The 23,131-nt window shown below is 32.6% G+C and overlaps 1 protein-coding gene across 3 annotated transcripts in view; it reads left to right on the top strand.

Moving 5' to 3' along the window:
• Positions 1 to 23,131, top strand: part of LOC309651390 (uncharacterized protein) — a 797,009-nt gene that overhangs the window by 319,460 nt on the left and 454,418 nt on the right. Inside the window, exon 5 of one of the 3 annotated variants that reach the window (XM_082444129.1) lies at positions 15,068 to 16,978. The exons of 1 other annotated variant lie outside the window; for it this stretch is intronic. The gene's annotated coding sequence lies outside the window, so the exon portion shown is untranslated. Of the gene's footprint in view, positions 1 to 710; positions 16,979 to 23,131 lie in introns of those variants that run through there. One more of the 3 variants, XM_082444128.1, reaches the window with a different exon arrangement.

Below are 23,131 nucleotides of genomic sequence, written 5' to 3'. Positions count from 1 at the left end.
GTTATAAATACAGAGGATTGGAGGCTTACCACAGTGTTTGAGTGGAGAATGAATGCCTGGAAAGCTGCCACTAGAAATGCAGGAATCGTAGGAAACCAACACTAATGATCACAGCTCCCTGATGCAATGAAATGACTCATTCACTAACGAAGAGCCATATGCTTCTAGAAAAATATCTCATTGACTATCTGATGAAGGTCACAAATTTTCTTTTTATTTTTTAGCAACTTTATTAAGGTATAATTGATATATAAACAACTGCACCTATTTAACGTCTATAATTTGACGAGTTTGAAACATATGCTCATACGATACCATCACCACAATCAAGGTAATAGACATATTCAACATATCGCAGTTTCCTTGTGTCTCTTTGTGGATTTTTTTGTTTGTTTGTTTGTTTTTGTGGTAATAATGCTTAACATGAGATCTGCCCTCTTAACAAATTCTGAAGTGCGCAATACCGTATTTTAACCATAGGCACCATGTTGTACAGCAGCTCTCTAGAACTCACTTATCTGGCATGACTGCAACTTTGAGGTCAGGCCTTATTAGTACTTGGATGGGAGGCCACGAGCTTTCCGTCACTGCCAAAGCAGTAACAGCTTCTGCCTCTATTTTGGTTTATAAATTTCAAGCAAGTGATTCTCATTGGTAAACTCTAACTCAGAGGTTTGCTGTAAGTGAACTTAGAGAATATTGTTCTAAAGTTTCCAGACATTTTGATGAGGAGAGAACATAGAAAGGGGCTGGGGCTGGAACACAGATGGCAAGACTCTATCCCGTGCATTCACTTCATCAGCCTTCCTGAAGCTAATCACAGGCACATGTACTTGTGCAACATTTTTTAAGGTAATAAAAAACAAAGCAAAAGTAATTATGTAATCACTGTTATGAATAAGCATAAAGAGGAACTCTAAGAATTTAGAGAAATATTATTAGAAAATGAGAAATGAAAAGTAAACTGGTAGATCTCAGAAAAGAAATGAAAGAAAATAAAGAACGATTATAGTATTTATGTGAATATGAAAGCAGTACAAAAGGACATAGCACTGTTAACATAATAAATTAAGAAACGTAAAAGGCATGATCAAAAATAGTGAGAGAAAGGAGATGAAAATTATCAAAGTGTTAAATAAATTCTGAGTGAAATAATTGAAATGGAAGGCAGGAAAGCAAATCTAACTTCTGCCTAATTGGTGTCCTTGAGGAAAGAATTAAAACAATAGATTTAGAAAAGAGAGAATATTGAATACAGAAAAAAATTCCAGAAATTAAAAATAATTTTTACACATACGAATTAAAAGGGCATATGTTTTCCAAGGAGATTTGGCATACAATAATCAACACAAAGATACAGCTGGTAAAGGTACTAAAATTTTCTAATATAAATAAACAGGTCTTAAAGCAGAGAGGCAAACAATTATAGTAATTTCTAATGGAAATTTTATATCCTACTTATCCCTTACTACATCCATTGGCAGAAAATAGTGACACAATGAGATGTTTCTCCAAGACATTTTGTAGTAAACAAACTATCGTTCCAAAACAAAAAGAAAAGGTAGCTGAAAACTGTTGGATCAAGTAAGAATTAGTTCCCATAAGCCCTTCTTTTAGAAAGTACTAAATACTGATATTCAAGCAAGCAAGAAATTAGTCAAGCGATTTTGCCAAAATCTTGGAGGCGACCAGTGACCATTGGCTATTACAAAATAATAAAAGTAGTACCAAAATAAATACGGTCACAAGCAAGGGTATTAATGATATAAAACCGGCATATGTAGAAATGATGTAAAAATATGTGAATAAAGAAAGTATATGCAGAAAACTACAAAACAGTGATGAAAAGTGTTAGTGACAATCTAAATAAATGAAGAAGTAAATCATGTATATGAATTGGAAGACTTGATATTCTTAAGATGTTGATTCTTCCAAGTTGTATCCATAGAATCAACATAACACACATCAAAATCTCAGCAAGCTATCTTGTGGATATCAATAAACTGATTCTAAATTTTATATGAAAAGTATAAAAACCTAGAATATCCAACACAGTTCTGAAAAAGAAGAGGAATATTGGTGAACTCACATTATCTGATTTCAAAACTTACCGTAGGCCACGTTAATTAAGATAACATGACATTGGCAAAAGAAAAGATATGTAGATCATTGGAACCAACTAGGGAGCCCAGAAATAGATCTACACTAATGTAGTCAACTGATGCTTGACAAAAACCAAATTTCCAAAAAAGGAAATTAAGGAAGCGATTTCATTTTTAATAGCATTCAAAGTCCTAAATTAACTTACAGAAATCAGTGGCCTTTTCATATAAAAGCCACAGATAGAAAATATATCAAAAAAGTTCCATTTACAATGGCCAAAACTGTGTTAAAGCCTCTAGATATAAACATAACACAAAATGAGCTTGATCTATGTGAAGAAATATTTAAAATATTACTCCAAGACCCAAAGATGGCATAAATAAATATAATGTATATCAGGTTCTACATAGTAATATTCAAAATGATAAGAATGCCATTTCTCTATATGTTCTTCCATAAGCATAATGAAATCCCCCCAAAAATAAAAATAATATTTTGTGGGAAGGAGATGAAACAATGAATCTGGTTTTAAAGGTCACATGAAAAAATAAACCAGGATGATCAGCTCAGAGCTTTCTAAAAAAATAGAGTATAGTGGAAGGGCAGAGGGAGTTAACACTATCAGGTATTAAAGCACAATGTAGAAATGCATAGATCAAAGTCAGAATTCTAGAAATAGCCTGCACACAATTCTGGAATCTAGTATATGAATTATGGTACATTTAAAAACCAGTGGGAAGAAAAGATGGATGATTACATAAACTGGTGGGGAAACTGGAATGTCAGATGGTTGGGGGGAGGCATATATTTTTTACTAGAGGCAATATTTAGCTTCTTGGAAAAAATCTCTACCATGTATAATCTATCTAGGTAAAACTTGTATGTGTTATACTTACATATGTTATATTTTATGTACTTACATATGTTATATTTTATATTTTATGTAAGTTCAAAGCATTTGAACCATACAATATTACATTTGCCCTGAGAACTAGAACTATTTTAACGTTTGGACAAAAATGTAACCCTATATTGCAGCATCAGATATAGAGCAAACTTCTTGCGTGATCTGATGTTTGGATAGTTTTTCTTTTTTCTTTCATTTTCTACTCTATAAATTTATCAGTCAGGTTGTTTGTATAATTTCTGTTTTGGTTGTAAATAATGCAGTAGAAGAAGGGATATATGACTTCTATTTGCAAGGTCTTTTTCAGAAGTAGAATTTGATGATGTGCAGAACTTACTTGTAATAAATAATCTTATTGAATATATTAGTCACTATATTTTCTCTCCCTTATATTGATTTGCAAAGTTTGGAACATTGAATGTGCTACATAAATATATTGATTGGGCAAATGAGATTTATATACCCCTGAATCTTAAAACAATCTATGAAATAATTATAGTGGTTTTCCTCATTAAACTGTACTTCAACATAGTGTCAATTATTTATTTCTGTACATTATACATTAAATTTGGACTTGATTAAATAATATAAACAATAAAAGCTAATTACAACAGTTTAATAATTAAAACTGCATGATAAAATTAAACAAAAAAAATGTGTTTCACACATTGAATTCAGTAAGTGGTTGTTTCAAAAATGCGTAGAAATCAATGATCTTCTCACACAGAAGCAAACACCAGTAGCCTCTCAGGCCCAGATACATCAATGAATTGAATCAAGAGCAAACTCATCTGCTTCTAACTAATCTTTACATGGGATTCCTCAGTACATGCTCAGAGGTTCTTAAATGGTTTGGCTGTAAAAGAAGATTTGCAAATTATCATATTGCTAAGGAAATAGAAATGTGAAATCTAAGCCATTTTTCCTTTAATAAAAGAACCCCTTGCAACATCTTCATGAAACCTTTAAGGATTCACAAGCTGAAGGTTGGCGAATGCTGCACTAAACTAAACAACTACCGGTGTTTTGTTCATCATTGTGTTTCTAGAGCTTAGCCTAGAGGATTGAATAAACGCATAAAGAATACATGATTACTGAAGTAGGAAATAAGGGAAAGAAGCTTCGCCAGCATGACTTGACACACAATAAGCTCCAATTACTTTCAAATTAAATGGCCTAATAAACATTAAGTTGTCCTAAGTAGAATTTTACTATCAGTTATATAATCTTAAATATTAACATGTTCCTAATGACTCTCTTTATAGGTTCTAAATTCTCAGTGTAGTAATGAAGCAAATGATGCACTAAACTTTGAAGAAATTTGCTGAATGGCACGAAGCTTGTGTGTGACAGTAGCAGAACTGGGACCCAAGTTTTCATAATGTATTTTAATCATTTTTATAAATTTTAATGACAGTTATTAAACAAATATTTTTAAAAATAAATACATTTTATATAGACACAGCTTACACTATCTCAAAGTTTCAATTCGTATCTACTTTTATTATTGTCCTTCTCATTATCTGTTCTTTTCTGCTTCCTTTTCTCAAGCTATATATCAAAACAATTAAAGTTAAAATGCATACCAATATAGTAGCACATTTCTCCCAAACATTGATTCATAATATTGATTATGTTTCAAAGTCTTCATACATTAAGGAATTAAAAAGTAGAAAAGGAGTTTTGGTTTTTTTTCTGTATCCCCAGTTGTGTTGCATGATGGATATAGTGTCATACTTTATTGATTGATGAAGGCCTTAACAAGAATTTATATTATGCTTTGATAACATGTATTTTAAATAATGAACCTGAAATTATGTGTTACATGTCTTTAAGTTATTTACTGAACATTGTTTATGTTTGAGTAAAGTGTGCTTTCTATACTTTATAACACAGAGACTATTCCAAAGAGAAAGAAGTGGGATATCGATACCTCTGTTAAAAAGCTAATTTTCAGAAGTAGCGTGAACTAATGCCTGAAATACTTTCAAATAGGATTCTGTATTTTTCTACTGGGATTTTCTTAATACATGTGGTATGATCTTTATAAACAACAAAAATATCAGAAAGAAATTTCCAGAACTTGAGCATGAGAGAATGAGTCAATTAATGACAAGTAAAGGAAATAAAAGGTTATAAAACAACTTCCAAATTGTTCATAAAATTCCTTCACTTTTCTTTTTTATAATTAGAAAACTGGATATTGTACCTAATAGAATTACAAGTCCAAAATCAAAGGAAATATTGATACATCCCTTAATTAGGCCAACTGAAATAGTAATTTCAGCTGTAAGCCTTATTGATGGCCCTTAATTTTTCAAATACATATTGCTTTAAAATATATTAAATTGTACAAGTTTATCAGTGTTAGAAAAACAGTTGCCCGTGTAAGATTAGACTATGGCCCACAAGCAAATCTATTATAATTGACAGTTAAAAATGCACTAATTTTCTTTAATCTTTGCATAACGTTTCTATTCTTCAATACTGAAGGAACTAATTCTGTTTATTTCATAAAAGTAACTATAATTTGCACATGGTTTTCATGAGGAAACAGTAATATACTGTATTTTTTAAACTGTGCCAACCACATATTATTTGGTGAATTCATTCTCCTTTATGTTTAAGAAGGATTGTCTCAAAGCTTCAAATTCCATTCAGTATGAAGTTCCACATCCATCCTCAAGATTTCTGCAGAGAGTCCGAGATATTTATTGGTTCTCTTGCTTACCTTTGCCACTGGATTTCTTCTTCAATGAATGGTCTCTCTGTTTCATGTATTATTAGCATGATCCATAATTCAACTTTATCATTAATTTTGTTACATGCTCTGGTCATGCACATATTCATCCATTTAGTAGACTATATTAAAGATATGACTATTTTAAGTGTTCACATATTTTAAATGTGAATAGGTAACCACAACATTTCAAATCAGTAAGGAATTCATATCTAAAATATGCAAGAAATTCTTCCAAATAACATGAAAAATATAATTATCCATAATCAGATGAATGCAAGTTTTAAAGTGTGTTTTCATCAGCAGTGTATTAGTCGTCTGTTTTCTCTGCATCCTCACCAGCATTTCATGGTGTTACTATTTATTTTTCAGCTGTTCTAATAGTTATGTAGTGATACTCATAGTAGTCTCAATTAGCATTTTCCTTAAACTAATGATGTTTAACATCTTTTCATGTATTTGTTTGCTATCCATATAGCTGCTTAGGTAAAATATCTCTTCCTCAGTAGTGTTTTGTTGTATCCAGTATATAAATCTTGTATACAGTTTGTGAAATTTGCATTTAAGTGTTTTTATTTTTAAGAAATTACAGAGGAAATTATATTTTTCATTTCAGTTTCCACATGTTGATTGCTAGTATATAGAAATGTACTTATGTTTTGTATGTTGATCTTATAGTCTATGAACTTGCTGAACTCACTTATTAATCCTAAGAGAGCTTCTTAGAGATCCCTAGGGTTTTTCTAAGCAGAAAATACTGTTATCTGAAAATAGGAACAGTTTATTTCTTCCTTCCTAGTATACATGTCTTTTGTTTCCTTTTTTCCCCTTACTGCACTGACTAGACTTTGAGTATTATGTTGAGTAGCAGACATGAGAGTGGAAAATTATGCCTTGTTTCTGATTTTATAAGGAAAGCATTCAGTCTTTCACCAAGCATAATGGGAATTCTGGGGTTTTGTACATTTTCTTTACAAGTTGGGGAAATTCCCCTCTTCCTAGGTTCTGAAAAGTTATGAATGGGTATTGGATTTTGTTGAACATACATTTCTGTATAAATTAATATGATCATATATTTTTCTTCTTAATTCTGTTATTATGGTAGATTGTGATGACTAATTTTCGAATATTGAATCAGCCTTGTATACATTTGATCATGATATATAATTATTTTCAAATATTTTGAATTCGACTTAATATTTTGCTTGAAAAAGTTTATACTATATTAATGAAGGATATTGGCCTATAATTTGCTTCCTTCCTTTCCTCGTGCCTTCCTCTCTCCCTCCCTCCCTCCCTCCCTCCCTCCCTCCATCCATCCCTCTCTCTCTCTCTTAAATTATTTTCTTTTTGGTACTGCTTTGTCTGGCTTTTGTGTCACTGTGATGCGAGCTTCAAAGAATGAGTTGAATGGTGTTCCCTTCACTTCATTTTTTCTCGAAGAGAATCTGTAGAATTGATGTTAATTCTTCTTTAAATATTTGATAGAATTCTCCAATGAAAGCATCAAGACCTGACAATTTATTTTTCCAGAGGTGTCAAAGTATGAGTTCAATTTCTTTAGTAGTTAAGGGGTTATTGAAATTATTTATTTCATATTTAATGTCTGTTGAAGTAGTTCTTACTTTTTGATTAAATCAAAGTGTGAAATTTATGTGTGTAGCACTGTTTATAGTATTACCTTATTATCCTTCTGATGTCTGCAGAGTCTGTAATGATATCTCGTTTCATTCCTAATATTAATAGCATGTCTTCTCTTTTTTTCCCCCTTAGGTGTCTTGCTAGAATTTTGAAAATTTTATTAATCTTTTCAAAGAACCAGCTCTTGTTCTATTAATTTCCTTCTTAGTTTTTCTTTTCAGGTTTCATTGCAGTCTCTGCTCTTATTTTTTCCTTATACTTCATTTTGATTTTTGTTCTACTTCCTCTAGTTTCTTCTGATAGAAATTTAAATTATTTATTTGAGACCTTCCCTCTTTGCTAATATAAACATTTAGAGCCATGCATTTCCAATTCAATACTGATTTAGTTGTGTTCCACATATTTTGATATATTGAAATTTTCATTTTCATTCAGTTTAATTATCTTAAAAATTTCTCTCAATGCTTTTCTTTAACCAAGGGATTATTTAGATGTGTGTAATTTAGTTTCCAATTATTTGAAAAGTTTCCTGTTTTCCTTCTGTTATTAATTTCTAGTTTGATTCACTGTGGTCAGAGGATGCACTCTGTAGGATTTTAATCTTTTAACATTGTTGAGGTTTGTTTTACAACCCAGGATATGGCCTATCTTGGTATAACTTTTGTGGTCACTTGAAAAGAATGCCCATTTGGTTGTTGTTGGATGGAACGTTCTATAAATCTTGATTAGGTACTGTTGGTTGATGGGGGGATTGATATCTTTGCTGATTTTCTGTCTAGTTGTTCTTTCAGTTGTTGAAAGAAGGCTGTTGAAGTCTCCAACAATTAGAAGTTTGGATTTTTTATGTATTCTTGCAGTTCTGTCAATTTTTGCTTCACATGATTTGTAGCTGTTTTATTATTCTAGATGCATAACATTTAGAATTGCTATGTCTTCTTGATTGGTTGAATCGCTATGTCTCTAGTAATTTTCTTTGCTCTGAAGTCTAATTTATCAGATATTAATATAACTACTCCTGCTTTCTTTTGACAATATTTCCATGGTATGTATGTGTGTGTGTGTTCTTTTATTTTCATACTACCTATGTTGTTATATTTGAAGTGGGCTTCTTGTATACAGCACCTAGTTGGTTTATTTTATTAATATACTCTGCTATACTCTCCTTCTTTTAATTGATATGTGTAGACCTTTTACTTCTCATCCAATTATTAATATGTTAAAGTTTAAATCTGAACTTTTTTCCCCAGTCAATTCTCTCTCTGTATTTTGTTTCTTCTTTCTTTTCCCTTCTTTCCTGTGGGTTACTTGAATATTTTTTAGAATTCCATTTTTATTTATCTGTAGTGTTTTTGAGTATCTCTTTTAATACATTTTTTTTTGGTGGTTGAGATCTATCTGTCTTTCTCTACACACACACACACACACACACACACACACACACACACATACATAGTCTTAATATTTTAATAAGAAGTTTAAGAATCTAAATGTTAGAATGTCAAGTGCAATGACATTTGTGTGAAGCAAGAATCATTTCAATTCCATGGAATTATAGTAATTTCAAAACTAGTAATTTCTGGAAATAATTAGTATCGTAAGCATCCGCGTGTAACAACTCTAAACACAAATCTGCTTAGAGTACCTGTACTTCAGTTTCCCATTTCTGTGATGCTCAGGGGTTAAAATGAACTTTGATCCGCAGTGGCTTAGAGAGTCTTTGGCTTGAGATTGTCTTTAAGATTGAAAGTGTTAACAAAAGAAATATTCCACAAGAGTGATCTATAAATCTGTAAACCCTCCCATGGCTACAGAGTCTCATCTAAGTGGCACCCCTTGACTACCAAACAATCTAAAATACTAGTTCCTGTTGCTGCTGTTCTTGCCACGTATCTGTTCTAAAACATGCAGACTGGCTGCTTCCATTGTGCCATCCAATTGCGTGCGCATGTCTGAGGTTGATATACCAGATTGAATTGCCCACGTTTATCACAGCTTGGTTTTCCAGCCTTAGTCCCCTTCACTCGCTATCACTCTGTGGCAGAAAGTACTTCCATTAGCTCAGCTTTGGGAACGTGTCCCTGCCCTACCAAAGCCCACATCAGTCATGTGCCACTTTGGTGATTCTTTTATTCCAACTCCCTAGCTACAATCAAAAAGAAAATTAAGTTAATTCTCTGCTTTCTTTGCCATAAATGTTTCATCAAATCACAGAGCTTGAGGGGTTGATATATGTAAACTAATAGAACTGGTACCACTTCTCGTGAGCCCTTATACTTCTAAGAACCATCTTTCTCCCTAGCACTCCCAGCTCTTTCCTTCCTCTGAGTTTGGTTTGCACATTTAACTTCAATCTTTCTGCTTTTTCTTAAAGCTTTACCTCTTTATACTTATACTCTATACTTTTATTCAATAAATAATTCATATTACTACATTCATCTATTCATTCACTCATTGTAAAAATAATTCCTTCAATGAAAGCATTATGTAGTACTGAAGATAGAATAGGAACACTGGTTTTAAGATTTTTATTTTTTATTAATAATGAAAAAGAAGGAGATAGCAATTTGCACATTTGTAGGCACTTGGTATATCAGGTAGATTTTGCCTGGAATAGTACACCTTAAAATAGTACTTCTCAAACTTTACTGTCAGGGATGTTGTTAAATGCAAATTCACATTCATTAGGAATGACATAGGGTATGAGACTTTCCATCTCTAGAAAGCCAGGCAGAGTGCTACAATTGGAGTGGGACGGTCTTAGGTAGTTTCAGTTGAATATATCATCTTTGGGCAATCTGTGTTAGTGGCCTTTTTTTACATTAATAACAACACTTGAAAATAATATAAACCAAGTTAAAAAACAAACCTGGAAGAAGAGTACACTGTGCATAAAAATGGATAAATCTTTATTTTGTTTTTAATTGTATCACCACCATTATTTCTTTTCTTTTACTTTCTAATTAGTTCCACACAACTTGAATTGAGAATTCATAGCTTTGCCTACTCCAGATTCATTTGTCAGAAAATGACTAATATGACACAATTTAAGTAATAGTCATTCTCTTGAAGTTTTTCTCTAAGATATTTCACTTAAAATTTTAAAAAAGATATGGATATATTCTGATTTACCTTAAGTACTTTATGTGCATTAACTTTTTAAAAAGGGACTTCAAATTATTTTGTGTAAAGATAAGATGTTGAAGTTCAATTTTTTAGACCATTCAAGTATTCATATTCTTACTTGTCTAATGACCTATTACTTTTTAGATCATTTATCATTATTTTAATAATTTCTATAATTTTCTTCATAATATTTGATTGCATAGCAAAACTATAACTCATTATCTGTTTAAGGTTTATAAAAAAAAGAAAACTTCAGATTTCCTAATGGCACTACACCCTTAATTACACTTCAAAAATGACTAGCCCACTTAGAAATACTAATAAAACATATTGAATATGCCTTTGCAATCTATTGATCTAAAGGAGAAAATTGCTCTTTATATTAAATAGCTCTGCAGCTTGCTGTAAATGGAATTAGATATGGACTTATTTTTAAAAAAACAAAATATTTAAAGTTATTTGCAAGATTCAAATAGCATAAGAATTTAGTTTCATAGAAGAAACTAAAATTACCACCACGCCCTCACACTTCAAAATCTTGCATGACACCTAATTTTCAGATAGATTATGCCCTTCATAAGTTGAATTTTTATTGCTATTATTCTGGCTACTTTCAATATCAACCAGGCAGCAAAGGTTTACTAATTTTTTACCACTAGTAATTCTACTCCTAATACTACCCTAGGTGGTGGATTTATGAAGTGCAGTTACAGAATAGTAAATTTTTAAATACAGGCACTTACTTAAGTAGTCCACTTTGGGATGCTATCCATTGATTCCATAAAGCTTTGTAATCCACTTTTTTAAAAATTTCTTTTAGATGCCACAAGGGTACAAGATATAGCTTTGGTGTAAATACAATTATCTTAGTTCATTCAGATCTTCAAGTATAGTTACCTTCTTACAAAATTGTTTTATTATAATGTAAATAGTTAAGTATAACCCCTCAGTTTTCTAGATGTTATTATATAATGGTGTCTTGATGGGCTTTAGAATTTTGTTGCAGTTTCAAATAATAAAGAAATGAGCAGTTTCTTATTAAAGAAATTTCATTTTTCACAGTATTTCTGAAACTTTTCTTTAAGAAATAATCTCAAGGCCATCGAGCAGCAACATAATAAAGTCGGTCTCATTAATTTATAGTTTCATCTTATCTCTGACCTCAGATATTTCGACTCAGCTTACTTGTCATATTAACTCCCATTTTCTAAGAGAAATTATGACATGAGTGCCATATTCTCTAGACCTATATACATAGACATGAAACTAAAAGTATCAACTTATGAGTCTAAGAGGTTAGATGAAACTCAAAATCCAGAGGCACATCTCAAGAGTTCATGTAAGTCAGAGTTTAGGAAGATTTAATGGGTAAGAAACAATCTAAACAAGGAGAATTTGCCAGTGGAGATAATAAAGATGACCAGAGTTTGGGAAAAAAGGATTGGTTTACCCTGAATGTAGCTCGTGTTTTTTGCTAGCCATGCTGTTTTTCATATTTTGTGGAGTCCATTTATTTGAACTGCTTTCCATCTTTGCTTATACAAATGTTTTATCTTATCCATGAGTGATTGAAGTGCCATTACTTCCTCCAGGGACCCTAATTGATTCTTTTAAGACACTTATTCTCTCTTTGATTAAATGTTACAAACAGCATACCATCATATAATAAATACTACTAAAATTTACCATGTGTGTACTTATTTTCACAGTTGGATTTTGTATTGATTTGTTTTTCAAAACCTCATAACACAGAGCTCAGGAGTAGGCACATGGTAGATATTAATTAAAATAATAATTGATACAATATATAAAGAAGTAGTTGAGAGCAATGACTGTAGCAAAATTGCCTGGGTTTGAGTTACAATTTTATCATGTTTTAGATGTTACTTAACCTCTCTGTGGTTAGTTCTTTTACCAGTAGAAATGAAAGTAATGTTATCTTTTAGGTTTGTTGTGTTGATTAGTGAGCAAATATATTCAAGAACTTATTCCAGTTCTGGGAGAATAATGAGTACTCAATAAATGGTGGCTACTGTTATTCAGCAATAACTTTTGTGTTGATGATCTTTTCATCCTGTCACGGCTTACTGCTTACTTCATATAAGAATACACTTAATGACTAGGTAATTTATCTGTAAGATTCTGAGATGTTAATTGCAACTATGAATAATAATTTTCCTATAAATAGTAAATATAGCATATTCAAATAATGCTCTGACATTTTGGTTCAGATACACTTCATTTCAACATTACCTAAGTTAATTTTCTCAGTAAGTCCTCTTTATTTAAACAATATTAGTTTTATATGAGTTCTGTGAGCCTCTTCTCTGTCATCCGTATACCGTGGTTAGGACTAGCTTTTTGCCCTTGAGTATCAATGGTCTGCTGCCAGATTGCCCTGCTCGAGCACAGAATAGAACAAATGGTCATATTAAATGAGTCAGCGAATCAGCAGCACTCTTGGGAAGAGGATGATTATTGATATATACTTTCATCAGGCATGGAATAATTAGAGGCAAGTTGAGCATGGTCTCAGATGTGTTACCAGGGCACTCACGTCTGATCTCACATAGGGATGCTCTTGTACTTTTGACTAGATTTGTATACCCAGCCACAGAGAAGCCACTGCCAAGTATAACAGTTGATGGTATGGAAATGTACAATGTCTTTGTGCCTTAGATACATGAGCAGGGTAAGAAGATTATAAATCTAAGATCAGATTATTTGAAGGAAACTGTAGTTGGTTGAGTATTATTAATACATGCAGAGTTTCAGGAGTCACAGAATACTTTAATCCAGTGTGTGTCTATGTGTGTGTGTGTGTGTGTGTGTGTTTGCTTGTTAGTTTTTTCAACTAGAATTCTCTTAACTGAAGGAAGAGGGAAAAACACTTTTTTTTTCAAATAACTGTCTATGAATCAGCTATATATAATCAGGAAAACAAACAGTGATGCAAAATTGGGAACAGATGCTAGTCAATACATAAGGGATGTACTGTGCAGTGTGATTGCTTGAGCAACCCAAGTAATTGATAGAAATACATTAAAACACTGCTTTGTGTTTGGCAGAAACCAAAATAAATCAAAAGAAGAGAAAAAGGCATTTTTGATTGAGGGATAATAATTTTCCCAGATTATGTAGAAAATTGTATAATTTTACATAATATACAGTGGCCTTTGTCTAAATTTAGAATGCACTATTTTGATAAAATTGGAATGTATGACTGTTAGCCATTCTGAAGTAGCTGAATCATTCTTCATTTAGTTAAGCCTTTTAAAGAAATCTGTATATAATGTATGTATATTTTTAATGATTAAATAGCTAGAAATAATATTTAATAATGACACTATTCCCTGGCAACATTATGCTATATAAATTATGAATTAATTGTTTATAGTTGTAAGTCTAACTGTGTATTTTAGCTTAATATTTTACATATCAGCATTCTGTGTAAATATCTTTCGATAATCAAAACTTAGCTTAATGAAGTATCTGGTTGAAGAACGGGGCAGCACATAGCTCTGCATGAGAAATCAAACCACGTTTTTAGTTTCCTCAAGCTGGGTTCAAATTCTGGGTATTATCAACACTAGTTTATTAATCAAAACTTCATAAACATAGTATCTTCTCTAAACCAGAGAAGTTCCTTTGTCCATTAAAAAAAAGGGACTAATAATAAGGTGAACAATCTGAAATTACCATTTTGTACTTCAAAATGATCAAACAGCAGCAAATTCATGTGTTTTAAATCTTTAACTTTCCAGTTTTATTGAGAATATAAACTTGATACATTAGTAATGCTTTCAAATGTTAGTTTTATTCATTTCAGCATTGCTTTAATAGTAAAAGACTATAAACACTCAATATCTATCAGAGAAAATTGTCCAATTAAATTATGATATCTAAACTAAGCCTCAAACCAGTAATAATAGTAATAAAATAAACCTAAAATATAGAGTTAAGTTAAAAGAGAAAGTTAAGCTTAGTTTTTTTTTTACATTTTGTATTATAATGAAGTAAAAATAAAAATATATACTCATATTTTTACTTATATTGATATAAAATAATCTCTGGAAGCATAAACAGCAATAGTGGAGCTTCTGTTATATAGAGGATTGGTAACTTGTTCCACGGTGGCAAGAAAGAAGTCTTTTTTTTTTCTTGCTGTATAATGTTTCAGTTTTAATAATTTTGAAGCACTTGGATGCATTCAGAAATTAAAAATAAAAACCATCAATAAAGTTCATTGTCTTTCTTTTCCTCATGGTCACTTCCCTTTTACCCAATCTTTTACATCACTCTAGTTGCACTAACAGTAATACAACTTTTCCTGATATAGGTTTCAAGTACTTTAGACTTTCCTTTAATCGTGAGGCTTCTTCTAATATTTAGATTTCCAAAATTGCAATATATGTAAGAACTCGTGGAAAACTCCATCAATGGCTCATCCCATTCCAAGACACAACAGAACAAGTAGCCCAGTTTACTTGTTAATCTTTCATCCATTTAAATTCATTCAGATTTCTCCCTTTTGCTTTTTCTCCTTTGTATAGCAATATCAAACTTTTCAAGAGAGAAACACCCAGTGGGAGTGTCTCATCAACAGTTTAATGAAGCATCCACAATGAGAGGTATCAGACCACATCCACATGTGTAGGTCCTTTTTCATGCCTAGTCTACAGGTTGTTGTTTTGGCTCAGACATCAATCCATAGAACAGTAAATTGTGGCCCCAATAATATGGTGGCATTGCATCAGACACGGCACAATTACAGAAAAAATTCTCCTGTGAATATTTTTCCAGATTGGAGCTCTGGGCATAGCAAAATTTTAGTGTGTCTGTGAATATCAATTACACAAACATCAAACTTACCTTGTACGGTCTATGTGAATTTTCCCACAGCTTGAGTGGCTACATCACGTGGACCTTCAAGACAATGCTAAACCATTTATTGATGAGATATTGAAGGGTTTGAACAGCATAATGGTATAATGTGGTTTACATTTTCTAAATGAACCTCTGGCTCTCCACGGAGAACAAAATTTGGCGGGGGAAGAATGGAATTGAGAAGACTGCTGATAAAGTTCTTCCCAAGGGACAACAATGGGGAGGAGACCAGCCTAAATTGTTTACTTACTGACTAGGTTGATAATTGTTCTTAAAATTGAGGTTTGAAACATAAAAGTAGGAGCAGTTTTGATAGAGTTTATGGGATAAATTTGGACTGTGTTTTTTGCTTATGTACATCCAAGTTGTATTATAGTAATAATATTTTGTTACACGAGAGAGAAAATTCATATGAAGATGTAAATTTATGTATCACCACAGTTAAAAAGAATGTATAAAGAATATAAGTACTCTTTTAAAAATACGTATTTAATCCTAATATAACATCAAACTTAAATTATTACTTTAAATACTATTTTTTAAAACAAACGGAAAACTTCTTTTACTTTATTCCCCAATTCAAAGCCAAAGTGCAATCAGACTGTGCCCTCGCAATTGTAGAAATACTCGTATGGTAATATTGATGAATTGCAGGAGGTCGAGTGTGGACGAGCGTTAGAGTCATAATCTTCTAGGGCATGGGATGACTGCTGCTGGGAACGGGGTTTCTTACACAATCCTGTGAATAGCTCATACACATTGAATTGTACAGTTTAAATGGGTGATTTGTGTAATATGTTAATTACATCCCAATAAGCTGTTAAAAAATCGAACACAGCGGGTACTCTACAGTCAGACTAGAGTGGCCAAATCATTATACATCTCCGTAAATCTTTAGCTTCGTCTCTAAAATTGGAACAATATTCTTCAAATTAACTATACAAATAATACATGATAAAGATAATTATAGAGCACTGAGAGAAGAGCCTGGCATGTGACACTCAATCATTATTAATTATTATAGATATCTGTTAACCTTTGGATATGAGGTTCCATATTTGAAAGTTTCTATGAAAAGAGAAAGAAAACCTCTCTAAGAGAAATATCAGACTCATATTTGTATGAGTTGTTGGTAGAGTGTAACACAAAGTGGCAAAAGCGAGGTTATTAGGGTCTATACTTACAGTTCCATTGCGTTATGCATCTATTTGTTCATTTAAGTAAAAAAGGAAAACAAAGACTGAAGAACATCAGTATGGATGAAACACATACACACCGAAAAGGTCAGTAAGAAAGTGCGTTGGAATGACACTGGGTGGAAGTGCAGGGGCCAGAGGCAGCCACATCCAAGGCTTTACATTTTATCCTAAGTACAAAAGTCGTCTGAGAAGGAATAGATTTCAGAGAATACTCTGTGGCCAAGATCTGCTGTAAACACTATTTGATTAATCAAATAAGGTATAGAAAATGGGGTCATTGACAAAATGATATAAATAAATCTGAGTTGATATGAGGCTATAGAAAATGTTTTATAAGAGGAGGAAGCCTGTTCAGAGGTTTAGTAAAGGTTGAGTGTTAAGCAAATGCATATGTGTGTATTGTATGTTTATTTCTGGAAAGTAAACATATTCAAATTGATTTAGGTACATTACATGTTTTAAAGGATCTGTAAAATATACCTAAGAATTAGATGATGTTTAAATTTGCGATGATAATTTAAATCAGTGCTGTGCAACGCAGGCTAAACAGTAAATTGCTTGCAAGACTTTCAAAACCAAATAACCACGCCAAGTCTATTAAATCAAAATTTCTGGGCTTTAGTAATGGATACAGGTATTTAAATTTTTTTTTTAATTTTAAATTTTAAAAGTTTTTATTTTTAGGTTCTCCAAATGATTCTTAAATTAGCCAGGTTTGAGAACCATTGATTCAAGTAATCCAAATGGTAAAGGGCTTATACATAAAGGAATTTTTTTAATATAATATTTTTAAATTAATTAATTTATTTCTGGCTGCGTTGGGTCTTCGTTGCTGCGCGCAGGCTTTCTCTAGTTGCGGTGAGCGGGGGCTACTCTTCGTTGTGGTGCGCGGGCTTCTCATTGCGGTGGCTTCTCTTGTTGCGGAGCACGAGCTCTTAACACCCACATCATTGTGATATTAGTAATCAAGTCAAAAATCGGCAAAGTTTAATAAGGTTGCTGATCATGGGGAGATGTATAGCATTGATAAAATGCATTGAGGGAAATGGTGAATGTTAATATACTGGTCTGTGTTCCACAGTATGAAATATATGCAGATTTAATAGCCACTGTTTTCTGCATATTATTAAAGATTATTTTACTGGCAAGTGATGGAAACTCAACTCAAACAGCTTCAGCAAAAAGGAACTTTATGTTAAGTACTGAGTACGCACATGGTTCACAGGATCAAAGAAATAACTCAGGTTTGATCTGTTGGTTGTTTTGGCTTTATTTTTCCAACAAATTCTCTCTCTAAATGGTTCAAAGTGTAGTTTTACATCAGCAGAAAGAGAAAAATTTCCCAATGTTTATATAGTAGTTCTGGATTTTTTTTTAACTGCTACTACTTGGTCATTTGTCCATCCCTCAGGAAGACAGCCTTGATATATAGATCAGCCTGAGCCAAATGTCTATTGCTGTGTGTTTTCTGTAACTAGAATAAAGAAGTTGGGAAATTTTATATGCAGAGGAAAAATAAGCTACCACAGTTCACCCTACAATGATTAAGAAAATAGTATAAGTATTGAGGTAACCATCTCTTCATTTTATGAATAACCTATCTTGAAAAATCAATGCCCATTTCTTTCTTTTTAAGTTATGTTACTATAAACAGTAAATCTGTATTTCCCCTAAAGGCCCACCAATGTTTAGTGCTACACAATGTTAAATTTATTTTGTATTGTGCGGTACCAAATTGAAACTACTGATGAGTTAGTTAGATAATAGTAATTCTTCCATTCCCTTAAGTGAGTAGTTTTCAAACTTGCTTCTAACAAGTTCCCAGGTGTTGATGAGGGTGCTGGTCTGGAGGTCACATTTTAAGAACTACTATCCCTACAATCTATAAATTACATAAGTATAAAAAGAAATGTTTCTGTTCAAAATTTTATTTCAACCTTATGAACATCATGGTTATTAGGAAATATATAAAATACTTTATGATGAACAAATCTTGATAATATCTTATAGAAGATAACATAGCATTTATGAAATACTGAGAGTTATGGCAAGATGTGGTAAGTAATATAAAATCCAACTCAAACTGGCCTTGACAAAAACTGACTCTATTGATTCAAGTAATGAAAAATCCAAGGATGGTGCTGGCTTCAGTCAAGACTAAATCTAATGACTCAAATAATGTCAGCAAGGTCACAGTTCTTTCTTTTTCTGTACCTTTGCTCTATGGGCTTCATTCTCAGGTGATGATGAGAGCCTTTTACTTACCCAGCCAACACGGACTCCGCCATTGGTCCAGAAGAGTGGTGGAAGCCACAGCTTCTCATTTTGGACCATGGCAGGCGAGAGAGTAGAGCATTTATTTTATTTTCCCACTGGCTATAGCAATATCTGCTCACGCCTCACTGGCTCTGCTTGACACTCATGCCTAACCACCTAGCCTAAGAGGATGGAATACACAGATTCCCTTAAGGACATCAAAGGCCCATTCTGTAGCCAAGATTGGGGACAGTTCTCCTTAAACATAATGAGTCCAGAGAAAGAGAATTGCTTCCTCTAGAAGAAAATTAAGATACTAGTTTATTAAAAGAAGTGTGACTAGTGTGACTAAAGATTGAGGAGGAAAGGAATTCAGGTCTACTGTACTAGTTAATCAATATCAGATATATAATCTTTATGAATAGATTTTTCTAATTTTATACATTAACAAATACATTCTAACATGTTCTTATACATGAAAAAGAGGAAAACAAAATAAGTTTATAAGTTTGTAAATTCACTTTGCAATTATATTCCATTTTAATTAATTATTATTGGAGGAGTGATTCTCAAATTTTAGTGAATTTTATGAATAACCTCAGAATTTTATAAAAATGCAGGTTTTTGGTTTCTACACACAAAGATTCTTATTTACAAAGAATATGGTGGTTCTTTATTCTTGACTTTTAACAAATTTCACAAGTGAGTCTCCCATTCAATTGATTCCCCTAAAATACTGTGAAATTTTTAAAATTCAATATTTATCTTCAAGTTCAGAATTTTAAGTGCAAAGTGCAGATAGAAAAACATGTGGTATATATGTTATACTGTTTTTATTTCAAGGGAGAGAACGCAAACTCAAATTCACAGGAACAGGAAAAAGGACATTTTAGGCTTAAGAGAAGAGGATTAAAATAATCTCTGTAGGATTAATGTCTTCTCAGGCTCTTTGTGGTCTCCCACTGCTTTAGACTCTCCACTTATGGACATAAGTTGGCTACAGCCTCAGAATTTACCATCTCACCCCACCAAATCCATGAAAGAGAGAAAAATGCAATGTAGCAGAAACTCTAACAGAGGTGTCCAGTATTTCCTTCATAGGCCATGTGTTTATTCCTGAACCAAACATATTTGCTAGAAGAATGAAATATATAGAATGGCCAATCAGAGCTAATGATGGTGTCAATTTACCCCCAACCACACAGGTTGGATGGAGGAGTTGTGATTTTTCAAGTGAAAATCAGAAAGCTGTGCTTGGAAGAATGGGGAGATGCATGTTGTGAACAAAGTTAACTTGATAGAGGGTAACATGGTATATTTATTTTCTATTGCTGACATTAAAAATTACCACAAACTTTGTGGCTTAAGTCAACACAACTTCATTATATCACAGTTCTGTAGATCAGAAGACTGAAATAGTTCTCACTTAGCTAAAATCAGGGCGTTGATTGGGCTGCTGCATTCCTTTCTGAAAGCTTTGGGGAAAGGGACTTTGTTTCCTTGCTCATTCAGTGGTGGGCAGAATTCAGTTTCTTGCTGCTGTAAGACTGAGGTCCCCATATTCTTTCTGACTTTCAGCATAGGGCCATTCCCAACTTCTGGGGACTGCCATCATTTCTTGACTCAAGATTCCGTTTCTTCATCTTCCAAGCCAACAACAGATATTTGAATTTGTCTCATGCTTTGCATCTGTTCTGCATTTTCCTCTGTCTTTTCTCTCCCTAACTTTATCTGGGAATGATTCTTTGCCTTTAAGGATTCATGAGATAAGCCAGGTAAAGTCTCCTCATCTCACCATGTCTACTTTAATCACAGCTGCAAAGTCCTTTTTCCCTGTAATGTAGCATATTTACAGGTTTTGTAAGTTAGAGAATAGACTTTTCTGGGAGGGGGGAGTCATCATTCAATCTCCCAAACATTGAATATTGTTGTAAACCGAACCTCTATGCTTTGCTTTTCAACGTTGTTTCACTAACTTTACAAATGTAAATTTGAGGTTTATTGTTAAGTCCGAAACTGAAAATCTTACTACTTGCAAGGTAACAAGTACCCTGTTACAGCATGAAATATATGTATATAGTGCTGTAACGCTACAAATATATTTGTGTGGGTTACAGAAAGACACAAACTTTAAAACAAAGGAATAGGCCTTCTATTATTCACAGCAGAAACAGCAGCCAGAGCCACATCTTGCTGGGACGACGGCTGGACGTTACCTGTGTGCACAGTGGAAGAACCCCCGAATTAGGAGATGCTGAGCTTTTATGGGGCTGCTGGCATAGCTTCCCATTCTTTCCTCCAGAGAGAGAGATTACACAGTACCCTTAAGTATAAGTAAGTCTTCTCTGGGAGAAAAGAGGGAAGATATCTTAGGTTTATTACTATGGAATGTAAGCAAATGTGTCTGAAGAGTGGAAAGATAGGACTTGAGCTTTAACACCATGGTATGCCCCCCCCGGGAGTATCTCTAATTCTCTCTGGGGCATGTACTAACTGTAGCTTCCAGGACATGTGTGCTATTCAAACATGTCCTTTGTTCAGAAGCCCAAATCATGCAAAAAACCCATAAATCTATAGAGAATTTGTCTCCCAACACTGATATTCTCATTTTAATAATTCTGTTTTTGAATCAAAACCAGATTATTCAAATCTTTAAATATAAGTAAAACTTATAGTGGAGGAAGTGTTTTATCTTTTATAAAATATAGATAAGCTTATAGGTGGACATATGTTATTTCTTTGAACATCATAATTAATAACTGAGTATGTATATTAGGTATTATAAATCAGACTCTCTCTAGCTACATTCTTTATAACAAAGTTAAGAATAGGTCAAATGTTACAGTTTTTAGGATGTGGCAGTGAAAAGAATGGTGTAAGTTAGTGATAACCAAAACTGTTACATCTTCCAAACCTCAGTTAACACAACTTGTTTTCTGTGATTTAGTTATGAAGCATCAAGTAAAAAAATATTTAAAGAAGTGTATTTTTAATCTATATATATATCAAAATTTATTTTTAAAAATTATCCAGAAAGATACTCATGCCTATTTTTAGATAGTGTCTCATCTCTTTTGAGATGTGGAGTCAAAAGTGAGTAATTTTTCATCTGTATAAGCTAAGAATAAAGGAAATTTTCAATCCATTGTAAAATGGCTTCTTACATCTTTTTTTATATTGCAGTGTAAAGATTTTAACATTGAATTTACCCTCAATAATATCTCAGCTGTTTTCCCTTTGTGATCACTAAACTGTTGCTTTATCTTAAGATTTTATCATTATCTACAAAAAATTCCTACTTTTTATGAAGTCTAGAAAATATTGTTTCTTTTATTTTAATTGAGCATATTTAAATTATTATTATTTTTGATGCATTGGTTTCTCTCCTTTAAAAAAGGAGATATAGTGGTTGCTACTGCAAAAAACTGTGGCCAAATGAACAATAAACTGTGTTAAAATAACAGAAGGAACCAGCAGCTTTTCACATTTAAATATACTCTTTATTCCACACATTGAAATGGCATCTCATTTTTCAGTGAGTCCCAGAACAGCAGGCATATACAACTCCATCAAAGCACATGAATCAATAGACTAAACAAGTTACACTGCAGCAGTTTATACATCAAAACCACTTGTCTGTTTCTTTGAGCAATATCGTCAAAATCAATATATCCCCCAGTCTACAGCTATTCCCCAAACTACCCTTTCATATTACATATTCTAACAGCTGTAAACAAATTAATAAATTGCTGTGGACTTTTGTTTTCTCTCCTCCTGAATTTTAATTGATTCATATCACGAGGAAATCCATGCAGGCTTGTTATCTTGGCTTTTTCCCCTTTTCTGGCATGAAGATGAATACAGTGAATAAGAGTTTCTACCTCACACTTCACTAACCACTTGTGGTTTTGTTGTTAAACTCAAACACAGTTCTTCTGTTAAACATTTAGCATGCAATTTTCTTCTATCATTGAAACACAAAGCAAAGAGTTTTCTTATCCAGACCATAGTGATGAGTCCTATAATGCCAGTGAAGCACAAAATGTACAGATGTCATTAGAAGGCATCCAATCTATGCCAGCTAATAAAGCAGTGATTAGATAACTGACATCTGCATAAGCTAGAACACTCAGGAGGAGTTTATTACTAAATATCTTACTTGCATGTTATATTAAGGAAATTATCCTATTGAATTCCTTCTTCCTTTTTATTGGCTTTTTTTCTGTATTTATGTGTGTTTTGTGCTCTTATGGTGAAATGTTATTACTTAAATTT

Source organism: Balaenoptera physalus, assembly GCF_965194825.1.
Source record: "Balaenoptera physalus genome assembly, chromosome: 21".
Lineage (NCBI taxonomy): Eukaryota > Metazoa > Chordata > Mammalia > Artiodactyla > Balaenopteridae > Balaenoptera > Balaenoptera physalus.
The sequence above is the reverse complement of the archived record's forward strand: the minus strand, read 5'-3'. Positions and strand labels throughout refer to the sequence as shown.